This window comes from Natrix helvetica (assembly GCF_964273705.1).
Source record: "Natrix helvetica genome assembly, chromosome: 12".
NCBI classification, from domain to species: Eukaryota; Metazoa; Chordata; class Lepidosauria; order Squamata; family Natricidae; genus Natrix; species Natrix helvetica.
Window position 1 is genome coordinate 11746244 of NC_138556.1, and position 16736 is coordinate 11762979.

The following is a 16736-nucleotide window of genomic DNA, read 5'->3' on the forward strand; positions in this document are numbered from 1 at the left end:
TCATACTCGCTCACTCCCTATTCTCAACTTTTCCTTGCTCCACCCCAGCTAAATTAGGAACGAGAAGTTGTATTGTTTCAATTAGGATTTGAGGCAAGGCTAGCTTTCGGCTCACTCTGAAACCCTGAACCAGGCTCAGAGTGGAGCAACAGGAACCATTGCAGCCCGATGGTTGTGCAAATTGTTCAGATTGCACGGAGGTTGTGATAGAAACCATAAAGACATTGTGTGCATTATGGAGTCATCAACCAACCACGCAAATTATGTCATTTGTGTTAGCCACATCATGATGCAAAAGACTTACTTTGCACCATGATGTCATAGTACAAATAGTGTCGTCCTCTTCTAAAAGTTGCCCATGGAAATGGTAACCAAAGGGAATAAAGTGAATTAGAATGCATGACAACATCCAATTCATGGTTCATGTATTCCAGCCTCTAGCCGCAGTCCCAATATTCCTTTATTCCAGTATAACCACCATCTGAGTTCTTTTAAACCTGTGTGAACCATTAATGATCAAAGTACCATATGTGAGGGCAGGCTAACTTCCAGAGACCAAGACTGTCCTTCTTACTGGCAGTGTTCACACCATACATTTGACCAAGTCAAAACACTTGATGGATAGTATAGTTCTTGCAACTGTCACAGTAACTGGATCCAAACCCATCATCTGGGAATAGAGTCCCCAACCATTTTCTCCAGGAACTGCCCAGTATTCCGTTAGCCCTGGCTATTGGTCAGGCCAAGACCACCAGATCAAGCTGCAAAAACCCAGACAAACTCTAAATGGCAGCAGAGAGATCTAGCTGCAAAAGGACTATTGCAAAATGACAAAAGCCAGAAATGGCTATTGTCGCCTAGAAGTTTTCTTGATGCTTGTGCCCAGTTCTTTTAACCCTTAGGAAAGGCTTAAGAATATGACCTCCCTCAGTGGAAGCAGTAGAGGTAACTTCAGTCTATCGCTGTTATGATGGAATCTATGCCCTCTGCTAGCTGGCAGTGAAATTTGTAATGGATGGCTTGGAAGTGTGCAGAAGAAGGCTTGGAACAGGGGTACATTATTTTTCCAGGATCTCCAAAGAGAATTGTTGTCTGAAATATTAGGAAATTTCTGCCAAGCGAGATGTTTTTGTGGTTGTTCATATGGCTCCTTGGCAAAATATTGAAAGCCTGATTCCAGAGGCCACTGTATATTAGTTCAAGAACTATGTATAATAAACCAAGAGTAAATCAACCCAATGCTCAGTGGACCTCAACGGTCTCCAGATGCGATGTTCTCCAAGGCTGTTCCTAAATGTACTCAAATCGGTGGACCAGAGTTTCTGCCCTCTTGGTTAGTCGTTGCTTGTTTCTTTTGATTGCACCCGTGTGCAGTACCCACGTTTTCCTTTGGTTGCAGATTCCAAGCATGCTTGAGGGCACCAATGAGAACAGCTGTGATGACATCAAAGGGACAACAGGGGCATGTATTGTCATCCCCACCTCCCACCTGAATGCCCGGGAGTCAGAACCAGGATTGGGAATCGTGCATCGTGTTTCTTAATTCAAAATTTCCCTTTTTATTTTTATCCTGATTCTTCAAAGTCCAGCTGAAATGTTTAAAACATGCTGTAGTTGCCATCAAGCTCTCCTTATGTGCAGCGTATCCCTTCCCACCTATGGCTGAGTTTCTCTGATATGGGAAGCCCATTTGTTTACTTTGGCCTTAGAGTCTTGTGCAGTCTGGAGGTGGCTCAAGAACCATGGTTCGTGGCTTAGTGTTTTGGGGAGACGTCAAGCAGCTGTAATTCATTCACTATCAATCAATCAGTGTAGAGCTGGAAGGAGTCTTGGAGGTCTTCTAATTCAACCCTTTGCTCAAGCAAGAGAAACTATACCAATCCAGACAAGTGGTTGTCCAGTCTCTTCTTAAAAGCCTCCATTGATGGAGCACTCACAACTTCTGAAGGCAAGCTGTTCCATTGCTTCATTGTTCTCATCGTTGGGAAATTTCTCCTTAATCCCAGGTTGCTTCTCTCCTTGTTCAGTTTCCCTCCATTGTTTCTTGCTGTGCCTTCTGATGCTTTGGAACATCATTGTTAGCAAACTGGGTTTAAGTGGTGGAAATGCAGCTAACAATCCAGCCCATTTTCATCCCAGGCACAGTGGTGGTAGCGTGGAAAAGTTTGCCCACGTGGATTTAACATCTTACATTTCCCAGGTGCAGCTACACCAGAGAACAACATTGCCTGAAGTCTAGCCATCATTTTTGGTTCCATTCCAGCTTTAGCTTGAGTCTTTTCCATTGAATCAAGGAAAGCAAGGATCGGGATGTCTTACAGCCTTAACTATGCGCAGCAGAGAAAGAGTTGCAAGACTCAGAAATGGCGTAGGGTCTCCTGCTTGAGCAGGGGGTTGAACTAGATGACCAATAAGGTCTCTTCCAACTCTGTCAATCTGTCCATCTATCTGACTGGCTTTAGAAAGCTGAAGAGGTTAAAGAGGAAGGAGAGATTTGCTTTCAAGGAGATTTGCTTTTATTCCACCGTTGTTTCACGCATGTCCTGCTCATTTTGCTAAGTGTTTTTATTTCTGGGTTCCCACGGAAATGCATAAGTTGCTGGGTGCTTATATTAATGACCCAAGTTTCAAGCACAAATGGGAAATGTTGATGTTCATGCAGTACACACTTCATTAGGAATTAATGCTGTGCAGAAAAGATTTGCATGTTATTAGTTCTCGGCGAGTGTTGTTTTTTTTTTAAAGAGTTATTTTCCTTTGCCTCTTCTAAAGAGAAGAAAACATTGTCATCTGCGAATACTTAAGGCTTTTATCAAAATCACCAAAGTAGCAGGACACTGTTGCACCATAAATTATGCCTGTTTGGGAGGTGTGCGATGCCGTGACATCTTAAAAAAGGGGGCACCACAACTCTGTGGGGATACTTTCAGACTGACCTGGTTACTTTCAGGTTTTCCACCATTCCCAGCAAAACATAATCCATATTCTTGTCGTCTCAACAACTTTTAGAAATGTTCTTAGTTTGGAGAAGCTGTCCCACTCAGTCCCTGCTACTCAGTCGATGCTTTTGTTGTTAGTTGCAAAGTCGGGTCCAACCCATTGCAACCCCATGGACAACGTTCCTCCAGGCCTTCCTGTCCTCTACCATCCTCTGGAGTCCATTCACACGCATGTCTACTACTTCAGTGAGGCCAGCCAGCCACCTCATTCTCCGTCATCCCCTTCTTCTCTTGCCCTCAATCTTTCCAAGCATTAGGCTCTTCTCCAGTGAGTCCTTCCTTCTCATTAGGTGGCCAAAGTATTTGAGTCAATGTACCTTTGGACAATTCATCTAAAAGGATGACCTTGTGTTGGGCCACATCCAGACACAAACCATTTGATGGAATGTCTACCTACAACTTATTAAAGGTGTGAATGCTATGTGCCCAGGCTGATCATTGTTCCTGGATCAATTCCTGGGATATTCCTGGAATATATATTCCTGGGTTATATAAAATTCCTGCCTGGGATATATAAAAATGCACCTTTCCACCAAGATTTGAAATTCAGGAAAGGTGGATCTTGAATTTTTATTTATTTTTATTTTTGCACAGTAAAAGTATCTGGCAGTATGATTATATGTATGTATGTATGTATGTATGTATGTATGTATGTATGTATGTATGTATGTATGTATGTATTTGTGTTACAACCCCTTGTATGCCCAAATAAATTTATCAGCACAAATACAACATATATATATATATATATATATATATATATATATATATATATATATATATGTGTGTGTGTGTGTGTGTGTGTGTGTGTGTGTGTGTGTGTGTGTGTGTGTGTGTGTGTGTGTTTGTGTGTTTATGTGTGTGTGTGTGTGTATGTGTATGTATATGTATATGTATATGTATATGTATATGTGTTACAACCCCTGGTATGCCCAAATATGGGAGGTTCAAATCTCAGTAAGGATATGGCTAGCTGATGAGAGCTAAATAGCTTGAAATAGATCTATACTAGTCTCCCTTTATTTATTTATCAGCACAAATACAACACACACACACACATATATATTCATACATACATACATACATACATACAGTATATATAATGTTGCATTTTTGCTGATAAATAGAGGTGATATTCATATTCATACATTGTAACATAATGTATTATAATATTATATATATAATTTCTATAAATAGAATTTTGTATGGCGTGAATAACAATAATATCAGCAACAACAGTAATAATACAGCTGTATATACTTTATAATCCATAGTGTAATTGAAAAAAAATGTAGTAGACAATATTACTCAAGACAACAACATTAATATTTTTTTGTATATATGTCTTATGAATAAAACAGAATAAAAGGGTAACATGAAAAGTTAATCAAGTCACATCAAAAAATTGGGACCATTGCTACTTCCGGAACTATGTGCTGTTGACATGAAGAGGACTTACTTTTGAGTAAATCAATATAGCAGCTTTTTCTAACCTGATGACCTCCAAATATAATGGATGCCCATAACTTCGGTAACTGGGTACGGTGGATTTTTAAGTCCAATGTTCAAGACTGACATACTGTATACGATCCTCCTTTATGGCCAGAGTCGCAATTAAGGCATGCAGTCCTAGTGAAATTCAGTGGAAAACACATCGCAATCACCTCTGTTCATTTCTGTCAATGGGACAATTGTACCAAAGTCTCACTGGGTCCATTTGTTCACTTTGCTTGTGAGAGCCAGGAAATAGGAATACATTGATTTCTCACCCCTCCCCCTCAGTTTGAGATTAGTTTATTTGTTTGTTTGTTTGTTGGACTGGGGCATTTGGTTACTTGTCGGATGCAATGATGCCTTTGTTTTATAAAGCTGCTGTACAACGTGGCTTTTCAGTTCACGAAAAATACGGTATCAAATAAACTTGAAGAATTGTATGCGTCCTTTGAAGTCTGCCTAATGAAACAGAAAAATTCATTGGTCACCCTGTCACCTGATGATGTTTCTGGGGGCATCAAGACACAAAGTTGCAGGTGTGAATGGTCAGGAGGTTGGATAAAGGAACTCCCTCTGTCTTGACTTGGCAGGATTTTTTTTTAATGGGACTTGCGTCAAGGAGATAATAAGAAAACTGAAGCTGATGAAAGATGAATGTATAATAATAGATGCTTGTAAGAGATTTAGAGCTCCTGGAGAGGGTGATGAACAGCATGAGAATATTTCAGTAGACTGAGTATTTTAAGGCTGTTGGTTTCAAGAGTTATCCAGGAATCTCTTGGTCTAAATATAAATGGATTGTTGTTTTTGTTAGATGAGAAGTTGTGTCTAATCCAATGTAGCCTCATGGACAATGTTCCTCCAGGCCTTCCTGTCCTCTACCATCCTCTGTAGTCCATTTAAGCTCACTGCCACTGCTTTGGTGACTCCATCCAGCCACCTCATTCTCTGTCGTCCCCTTCTTCTTTTGCCCTCCATCTTTCCCAGCATTAGGCTCTTCTCCAGTGAATCCTTCCTTCTCATTAGGCAGCCAATATATTTGTGTTTCATCTTCAGGATCTGGCCTTCTAAAGAGCAGTCAGGGTTGATCTCCTCTAGGACTGACCGGTTGGATCGCCTTGCAGTCCAAGGGACTCGCAGGAGTCTTCTCCAGCACCATAGTTCAAAGGCCTCCATTCTTTGGTGCTCAGCCTTCCTTATTGTCCAACTTTCACAGCCACACATTGCAACTGGGAAAACCATAGGCTTTCCTATGCACACTTTTGTTGGTAGGGTGATATCTCTGCTTTTTAGTACGCTGTCTAGGTTTGCCATAGCTTTCCTCCCCAGAGCAAGCGTCTTTTAATTTCTTGACTGCAGTCCCCATCTGCGGTCGTCTTGGGGCCCAGGAAAAAAAATCTGTCACTACCTCCATTTCTCCCCCATCTATTTGCCAGGAATTGAGAGATGCAATTAGTTTTCTTAATGTTGAGTTTCAAACCAACTTTTGCACTCTCCTTCTTCACCCGCATCAAGAGGCTCTTTATTTTCTCTTCACTTTCTGCCATTAGAGCGGTATCATCTGCATACCTGAGGTTGTTGATATCCATGGATAGGCCAAAAGAAATCATTGTCAAATATATCAAATGCCATGACATTAAAAACTAACACAACGGCCCTCTTTCTTTAATGGTTTAAGTTACGTCAACTCTTCATTTGAACAGTGTTCAGATGCATCTGTGGTTCAGGTCACGGCATCCAGAATCAGTCATTCTTCCAGTCAATGTTTGAACTAGGTTTCCTTCAGATATGCTAGACTGCAGTGCCTCAGTTAATCAGCTAGGGCTTGTCCAGAAGAAAGAAGATCACTCATATACATTGCAGGGTAAATGGTTTATTGAAGTCTACACACAAGAATTTGGTCAATTAATGTCCAGCACTAAATTGGCACTATGTAAAAGACAACGGCATTCAAAGGGGTCTGGACTTTGTTTTATTGTGGCAATGCAAAGATTCTAAACTGATGACGTGTTTAATTCCACCCCTCTAGCTCTGCCTGCTTGTTTCCTACAGGGATTATTGGAATTGGAGCCTCAGCATAGTGAAAGGTATCAGGCTGGAGAAAGTTTGTCCATAGGGACATCGAAGGATATGAGATTTGCCCGTGTGATTATCTCAGTTGTAGTAAATAAATCAGTTGAATATTAGAGTAACACGTCATGAATTAACCATGAGGGTGATCTGCACTAGCTGTTGAGGAATCGCTCAATATTTACACTCTCCAAGGCGCAGTCCTCCTACATCTAAAAGGTCTTATGGGAGCTCCCGTCACCGTAGATGATTACCTGTCCTTATCCATTACCTCTAAATGGATAAAATCAACTCATAAAATATATAAATGTAAATATTAAATATATCCTCCTCCTCCACTTCTTAGACTAAGTGCAATCCTGGATATCTGCTCCTACTGTAACTCCCATTGTCAAGTTCCGAAAATAGGGTGTATTATTTGTTAGTTTTGTAATCACATTTTGGGAAACACACGGGCATTTGGAATGATTTCCATTTGTTTCAGCAATGATTTACTCATTGCAAAAGAACTGATGCGCCCCTCCTAGTGTATTTGGAGTCATCGCTTCATATACGGTATTGAAAAAGGTAAAGATTTTCCCTGTCCAGGCGTGTCTGAATTAAGGGACCAGTGTTCACATCTGTTTCTTAGCCAAGGGAGCCAGCATTGTCCAAAGACATTTCTGTGGTCATGTGGCCAGCATAATATCACACCACAGCACAGAGTGTGCAATGAAAAACAGAACGCTGTTATTTTCCCACTGAAGTACCTATTTATCTACTCACATGGGCACGTTTCAAATCCCCATTCCCTCCCCACTCCTGGGGGAAGGTTACTGGAAAATCCCCATTCTCTCCCCATCCCACCAACTTGCTTTCCAGCTCCGTTCTGCTGTTCAGGGCAACAGAAGAAGATCAGCTGGGAGGCAGCAGGGGTGGGGCCAGCCTATTTGATGGTTCTCTGAACTACTCAAAACTTCTGCTACCGGTTCTCCAAAACTGGTCGGAACTGGCTGAATACCATCTCTGTGCATCATGTCAATTAGAGAAATGCAAGAGAAAGAGAGACAGAAAGAGAGGGAGAGAGAGAGTGTGTGTGGGGTGGGAGAGAGATATATTTTCTTCATGTTCCAAAACTATTCTGCGTTAAAGTGAAGACTAACAAAATTAGTGCACGATTACATTCATATAATAAAGAATATATGTAGCCGAGGATCAGTAACTTTTGAGTTCTTTTTTCTCTGACCTTTGTTGTTTTCTTGCAGTTGTTTTATTACCAGATTAGATCATCAATGCCTTAACTTTGCCCTCCTAGAAAGGATCTCTGTAAGGCATATCCTGACAACCTTTGCCAAGGAAAAATTTTCTTTTGACTGGGTTTGGCCTTAGGCCAAAGACACTTACACACTCCCTTCTACTAACACAACCCCACCAATTAACAAATGAGCTATTATCCTCTGGCTGTTTCAAAAAGTCTGCCAAGTCCATCTCAAAATGATAGGCAGGTATCTTTGCTGTTAGTGTGACTGGGTGTAATTAAAAAATAGGAGACAGTTGGCTTTGGAAATTATGCCACTGATCTTTTGTTCAGCGTAATGGAATAATTCATTACCAGCTTTTCCAGTTGCTATGCTATTGGAATTGTCTTTCTTTCTTTGTTTGCTTTTTTCTTAATTAAAAAATAGCAAATAGCCCTGTGCAGGAAATGTCAAATGAGTGCAAACTAGGGGGTATTACTATTAGATGGATTGCAAAAATCTTCAATGCAACAAGGCCAACAAAATAATTCCATTCTGCTTGATCGGGTGCTGGAAAGGATAAATCCTCTCATTATATGAAAACATTTCCACAAAGCTGCTAATGGCTTCTCTGAGAGAAAATAAAATGCATAGTTCTAAAATGTTTTCCCAAGGTGGAATCATTCTGTGGTGGTGCAGTGATTAGAATGCAGTATTGCAGGTTAATTCTGCCGACTGCCAGAAATTTGATCCCGACTGGCTCATGGTTGACTCAGCCTTCCATCCTTCCAAGGTCAGTAAAAGGAGGAGTCAGATTGTTTGGGGCAATGTGGTGACTCTGTAAGCCACTTAGAGAGGGCTGTAAAACACTGTGAAGTGGTATATAAGTCTAAGTGCTATTGCTAGCAAAGCCGTAGTGGTGCAGTGATTAGAATGCAGTATTGCAGGTTAATTCTGTTGGCTGCCAGCAGTTCGATCCTGACTGGCTCATAGTTGACTCAGCCTTCCATCCTTCCGAGGTGGGTAAAATGAGGACCTAGATTATTGGGGAAGATATGCTGACTCGGTAAACTGCTTAGAGAGGGGTGTAAAACACTATGAAGTGGTATGTAAGTGTAACTGCTATTCCTATTCCTATTGTATTCAACAGGTCCCACCACTAAAAAAAAGTTGGATTGGATAGCCATGTGTTCTCAAGATGGCAGCAATAATCTATATGCTTTCAAATGTTCACGCACATGTTCAAAAGTTACTCCTCTAAAGTTTTTCAAGGATGACTTTTGAAGATTCAGAGATACTCTGAATAAATAGAGTTATCCGGTTGCTTCTGCTCTTTGCGATTGTGGTGACATGCAGACAACAACAACACATATGTATACCTGCCCTTTGTGCCCAGATCAGTGTATATTTGAGTACCTCATGGCAGCACAAAAGAACGCAATTGATATTGTTAGTTTGTGGGCAAGGTCTGTTTAATGTGTACGTATTTTAATCTTGTATTTTACATTTTATGTCATGTAGTATGGCCTATTTTAATAGTGATGGTTCTGACATGAATAAACAAACATCACCCCTGCCATCATTATTTTTATGTTTATATTGCTCTGTCTCCTGGGGAAGCGAAATCTTATGAAGATTTATACATGAGTCATGGTGGCACAGTGGTTAGAGTCAGTGCTGGGATTCAGTTGGTTCACACCTATTCGGGAGAAACGGTTGTTAACTTTCTAAGCAGTTCGGAGAACCGGTTGTTGGAAGAAATCTCATTTTGGTTTTTTTCCCACTTTACAGGGCTAATCCTGTAAGGAAGGCAGGAAGGAAACATTCTGGTGTTGTTTCTAGCCTCATCTTTATTGCCCTGCTTACAGAAACTGCCTCTCCGGTTAACCCTTATTACGTTGTAACAGCTAGGCCCATGCTCCCATCGACATGAATGACATTGAGTTGGCCACGCCCATTCAGTCACATGACCACCGAGCCATTTATTTATTTATTTATTTATTACTTGAACTTATTAGTCGCCCCCTCTCCCCACAGGGACTCGGGGCGACGTACAAAAGTATTATATAGCGTACAGAGGAGGTAAGAATAAATAAATAAGTTACAATACCTAAAAAAGTTAAAACCCCAGTGAAATTAACCCTTAAAAACTAAAATTACCAATTAAAAATGCCCTGGGCTGGAGAGGTTGTAGAATTATGCCAGGTCAGCTAGTCGAAACAGGTAGGTTTTCAGCTTCATACGGAAGGAGCGAAGGTCGGTTGTAGTCCTGATGTCTGGGGGGAGGTCATTCCAAAGGGTGGGGCCCACTACAGAGAAGGCCCTACTTCTGGGCGCTGCCCTCTGGCACTCTCTGGAGGACGGCACCCGGAGTAGTCCCTCTCTGTGTGAGTGGACGGGTCGCAGGGATGTATGGGGCAGGACGCGATCCCGCAGGTAACTAGGCCCTGTGCCATGGACCTACCCAGTTGGTCATTAGGGCAGAGAACCAGTTGTTAAATTATTTGAATCCCACTATTGGTTAGACTGCAATATTCCAGGCTACCTCTGCTGACTGCCAACTGACTGCAATCTGCCAGTTGAAATCTCAACAATCCCAACAATTTGGGTCCTCATTTTACCAACCTCAGAAGAATGTAAGGCTAAAACCACCTTTAGCCAGTCAGGATCGAACTCCTGGCAGTGCGCAGAGTCAGTCTGCAATGGTTAGGATGCAGTTTCTAACCACTGCTCCACCACAGCTCCAATAGGTATAGGTAGGTCCTCGACTTACGACCACAATTGAACCAAAAATTTCTGTTGTTAAGTGAGATATTTGTTGAGTGAGTATTGCCCCATTTTAAGACCTTTTTTGCTACAGTTGTTAAGCGAATCACTGCAGTTGATATGTTATTAATATGGTTGTTAAGGGAATCACACAACCTTGGAACACAGCAACGGTCATAAGTGTGAACCAATTGGCAAGCATCCACTAAACGAACTGTTGCAAGTTGAGGACTACCCGTATTCCACATGAAAAAAGTTCTTTGTCAGTATTTATCTGACACTGAAATACTCTTCAACTAGAAGAGAGCTTATGTGAAAAGAAACACTGAGCAGTGGGGAAGGTAGGGAAAAGGGTGTTGTAGCTGTCCTTTTGTTGTTAACAAGTAGTGATTCTAAATTCAATTGCTCTTACTCCTACAATGTTTTCCTGAATTTGTCCTCAGTCACACCAGAGTACATGGAAATAATTGCATTTTTGAATGTATCTCCATGTTAACATCAAAAAGACAGCTACAACACCCTTTTCACTATAAGGGCTGCCTTCTACTCAGTATATTCCCCACACACACACACAAAACCTCTCTTCTAGTTGAAGAGTATTTCAATATCAAATAAACACTGACAAAGACTTCTTTCATGTGGAAAACCCTATTGCCAGATTTCCTTCTCATTGTTATTGTTAGACTTCCTCCTTGACAATCTTTTCATGTGCTCTATCAGGAAAATAATTATTTGATGGATGAGAGAGAGAGAGAGAGAGAGAGAGAGAGAGAGAGACAGAGACAGAGACAGAGACAGAGAGACAGAGACAGACAGATGATGATGATAGATAGATAGATAGATAGATAGATAGATAGATAGATAGATAGATAGATAGATAGATAGATGATGGATGTTAAATAGATTAGACAGATAGACAGATAGATTAGGTAGGTAGGTAGGTAGGTAGGTAGGTAGGTAGGTAGGTAGGTAGGTAGGTAGGTAGATTGATTGATAGATAGATAGATAGATAGATAGATAGATAGATAGATAGATGATAGATGATAGATAGATAGATAGATAGATAGATAGATAGATAGATAGATGATAGATAGATAGATAGATAGATAGATAGATAGATAGATAGATAGATAGATGATGGATGTTAGATAGATTAGACAGATAGACAGATAGACAGATGGATTAGGTAGGTAGGTAGGTAGGTAGGTAGGTAGGTAGGTAGATAGATAGATAGATAGATAGATAGATAGATAGATAGATAGATAGATAGATAGATAGATGATAGATAGATAAGGTAGGTAGGTAGGTAGGTAGGTAGGTAGGTAGGTAGGTAGGTAGGTAGATAGATAGATAGATAGATAGATAGATAGATAGATAGATAGATAGATGATAGATAGATAGATAGATAGATAGATAGATAGATAGATAGATAGATAGATAGATAGATAGATAGATAGATCAGTGGGGCAGGAAGCTGGCCAACTTCAAGAGTGGAATCCCCAGATGCATTGTTGCCTAGGAGCACAACGTTGCCTAGCCTTGTTTTAGACCTTATTTAAGGACTTGGTTGCAATTAGACTATTGTTGAAGTCATAGCCATCTCTCCTGGGAAATTATACTGGGAACTATCCAAGGTACTGCTTAAGCCCATTTTCGCTGATCTGACGTGACACACTTGCTAATTGCTTGTAGCATCTTCCCATCAGTCTCTCACCTTCTGGCTTGCTCAGCAGGAGCTCACAGTTTTGCTGGACACACATATCCACCCACACACAAACCAAGAAAAGAGATTAAAATAAGCTGACTCGCCCAGGAAACGTAACAGTTCTTATTTGCAATCCATTAAGGAAGATTTCCCTCCCAGGGTCTTGGTATTAATATTGTATGTTGTAACGTTTGGATCACTTATTTAATCTCCCTGGTTATTATTTTCATGCGTCTCCTCTGGATTTCATTTTGCATTTTTATTGTGTTGCATGAAAAAGTCATAAGATAAATTCCTATTAATTGCTTGAACCTATGGTTTTTTAATTACAACTAGACACCTGTGCCCTATGCCTCATCATTTCAGAGATATTTTCTTACCAGATTCCTCAGTGCCTTTAACGATGAAAGAGGCTTCTAATGTATTGCTTTCACTGGAAAAGCTGGGATATATATTCAGAGATTATGTGCCTTGAAAATAGCCCGTGTTGAACTGCATAACACATTCGACCCTTAGCAGTGGAAATCATTTGTGGCATTTCTATCTAGATGGGAGGAGTGGTGCGGTGGCCTAGAGGTGGAGCTCTCGCCTCACAATCAGGAGGCTGTGAGTTCGATCCTAGGTAGAGGCAGATATTTCTCTCTCTGGGCACAATGAGAATAGATCTGCTGGACAAAACTCCACATTGGTGACAGGAAGGGCAGCCAGCCATTAAAACATTCTGCTAGCTCCATTCAGTTGCCCAGACTCCACCCTGCAAGGGATTATGGGGTTGTTAAAAGAAGATGATGATTTCTATCTAGACGGAATGCAGAGGGAGCATGGGTTGCACCTTTTATGCACATCTCCAGTTTCCAAGAGCCATTCATGTTGATCCAATGTCTGAGCTCCCATGGCTTGAGATCGCTGACCTTTGAGCTCCAGATCTTGCTTGGCCCTGATGCATCCCATTGTAGACTTTGTGTATGATCTTAGATTGTTGCTCCTCGATTGCAAGAGGGCCTGTTTTTTTAATACACTCCCTGGGCATCCCTAGAGTAGGGTGTTGTGGCTTGCCAGTGACCAGCAGAGCTGGTAGAAGAGGAGGTTGGGGAGGAACATGGGCCAGTCCTGGAGTCTGGGGAAGGCTCTGATAGGGGCTCTGTGTCAGAGGCAGAGAGGGGGCCAGAGCCGTATGCCAGTTATCAGCTGCCTTCACAGTCAGACATCAGTGAAGCAGACAAAGAGCTGGAGCCTGTTCCCAGTGTGCGCATGCACAGAGTTGCCAGATGAAGGGAACAGCTAAAGAACAGGGGTCGACTTGGGAGTAAGGCCACAGGTGGATGATGAATGGCCCCTCTCAGAGGACATAAAAGAGGAGCGAAAGAGGAATAGAGTTTGCAGGAGATAATTAGTTTACTTAATTGGTTCGTGACTCTCCGAGACTCCTTGCCAAGTTTTGTAGATATCGGCCTGGCAGCTCTCCAAGTCAGATTAGGTCTGTGACTATAAATCCTCCCTCTTTGCTGGATGTGAATGAGCCTAATTCACAGTAAATTAATAAAAGGGGTTTTTGTCGGGACAAGGAGTTTGCTTCATGCTCTTAGAAAGCCTCGGTCAGAACATAGGTCCCTCTTTTCTGATTCTTGTTTTGTTTTGCAAAGAAAGGGAGAAACCAAGAGGACTTATTGTGGACTCTTCAAAATTCTTGGCCTTGGATGAGAAGATATGAACTCACCTCCTTCTCAAATTTACATGACTGAAAGCTGAAAACCTAAATGTGCCAGCTAAGGAACATTTGGTGTGTTTCACATCTTAGTTGTGACAGACACGGAGCTCTGGATGATGTGATAGCTGATTCTCTGTCAGGAGCATTGACAAACACATCTAAATTCATTTCCCGATCCTTCAACTTGTTTCCGTAAAGCCTCCGTTCACTATTAGCCATGCTGCACAAGCTTTGCTAAGTAACGCCTCTTGCTAATACACTTTCTTGGCAGCCCAGCAAAATGTCAGCAGACAAAATGATTCTTGCGTCTGCCTTTTGCTGCAATCAACACCTACTCCAGTATTAAAATCATCCCATTTTCCAAATAGTATGCAGTTCTTCTACTGCCCAAAGTTGATCTTTCGATTACACTGTTTAGGAGTATTCAGTCGACATTTTCGTGCCCTTAATTTTTCACCTTTCGTTTGGCGATTGCTCTGCTGAAAGCCAAGTGGAAGCGATCTTAAGTTCATAAACACCATGTTTTCCCGAATATAAGACCCAGGCTTATTTTTTTTTGCCACCAAAAAAGGCACCAGGTCTTATTTTGGGGGGGAATTCTTCTATTGACTCACCTCACAATGGCAGCACTGACAGCTCTGCCCAGCAAGAGCTTGCTGCCGGCCCACTTCTCCTGTGACCGCTTGTCACTGCTTGCGCGCATCCCCCCCTGGCCTGTGTTTTGCCATCAGAGGCCTTCGGGAAATTCCCAGCCCAGCATATATAATGCTCAGGATACCCTGCGCCTTTTGGTACTGTCCATGGCAAAGATGCTGGAGTGGGTTGCCTTCTCCAGTGGAAGACGTTTAGTCAGAGCTCTCTCCTATGACCTGTCCGTCTGGGGTGGCCCTGCATGGCACAGCTCATAGCTTCATTGAGCTAAGCAAGCCCCCTTGCCTTGACAAGGCAGTAAAGGGGGATTAGGCCTAAGAGCTTTCATGAAGCACAGTCTGCTTCATGCTTTTGATCTTAGGCAATGCCGAGTGAAAACGGGACCATAAGGAAGCTGAGCACCTAAGAATGGAGGCCTTTGAACTCTGGTGCTGGAGGAGACTCCTGCGAGTCCCTTGGACTGCAAGGCGATCCAACCAGTCAGTACTAGAGGAGATCAACCCTGACGGCTCTTTGGAAGGCCAGATCCTGAAAAGGAAACTCAAATACTTTGACCACCCAAGGAGCATTGTCCATGGGGTCGTGGTGGATTGGACACAACTTTGCAGCTAACAACCACAACGACGTACCCTGTGCAGACTAGAAAACCTGCAGACCCGTAGAAATTTCTAAAGACATATCAATGCCATTGTGGTGGGGAAATCAGGCATCTCCGCAACATCCAGGGAGAAACGGGGAGTCTTTGGAAGTCTCCCTGTCTGCCAAGTGAATGGCTCTGCCTTGCAGTCAGATATAGTGAGGCTTGAACAGCACAGGTGTTCCCACCTACTGTGCCTTCAGCAACACACTGGCTTTGGCACTCAGGCAGTGACGATTCATTAGGTCAAGAGACGGATCCCCAGCTGTGGATAACATCTGGACATCTGGGGGAAGAATGAAAGAGAAGATAATACAATACAATACAATAGCAGAGTTGGAAGGGACCTTGGAGGTCTTCTAGTCCAACCCCCTGCCTAGGCAGGAAACCCTACACTGTTTCAGACAAATGGCTATCCAACAGCTTCTTAAAGACTTCCAGTGTTGGGGCATTCACAACTTCTGGAGGCAACTTCTGTTCCACTGATTAATTGTTCTAAATGTCAGGAAATTTCTCCTCAGTTCTAAGTTGCTTCTCTCCTTGATTAGTTTGCACCCATTGCTTCTTGTTCTACCCTCAGGTGCCTTGGAGAATAGTTTGACTCCCTCTTCTTTGTGGCAACCCCTGAGATATTGGAACACTGCTATCATGTCTCCCCCAGTCCTTTTTTCTCTTAAGCTAAACATACCCAGTTTCTGCAACCGTTCTTCATGTTGAGTTCAAGATGCTTGAGTTCTTTGGACAGGACTGGCTCTTTGGCTTTGAAATGGAGATGAGCATTGCCCCCTAGAGTCGGGAACGACTAGCACATATGTGCAAGGGGAAACCTTTACCCTTTATCTATATTGAAAGAGACTATCTATTCTCCTGGTTCTTCCTATTTAAGGTGAATTCCTCTTTAGCAGCCTTTCAAACCTAGTGAGAGTAGCAAAAGGTTTGGTTCAGTGAACGCATTAGAAACGTGGAACGTGTGTGGCGAAAGCTCTCGCTGAACAGCTGTCATGGTAGAGAGCGTATCTGTACATCAGTATCTGCCACAATGGCCACAGCTGGTCACAGAACGCTCAACAAAAGCCAAAGGCGGTTCAGGGAAATTGTTTGCCACCATCCCTAGGAGCTCCCTAGGTGGCTTTGTGCCTCATCTGTGCAGGATGGAAGGGAAAGCTCTGGTCTCTGATCATCTGTCCCTTTATGATGGAAGAATACCGATGTGAGTTACAGAAGCACACTTGGAAGTAAAACAAAAAACAGTGCAAGGAGCCAGGACTCGGCTTTTCATGTCCACTTCCTGTTTACCCTCTTTAATTAAGATCACTTTAAATGTGGTTAAATATTTTAAGGTCTTAAAAGCAACGTTAGCTGTGGCAGGGACTGAGAAGGGAGAGAGGGAGGGTGGCAGCTCTGGAAAGAATGCTTTTTGGAGCTCTGATTTCTGCAAAGCAGGCAGGAGAAGAATGACAACATGAAACCTCCAGTTCTCTCTAAGGCA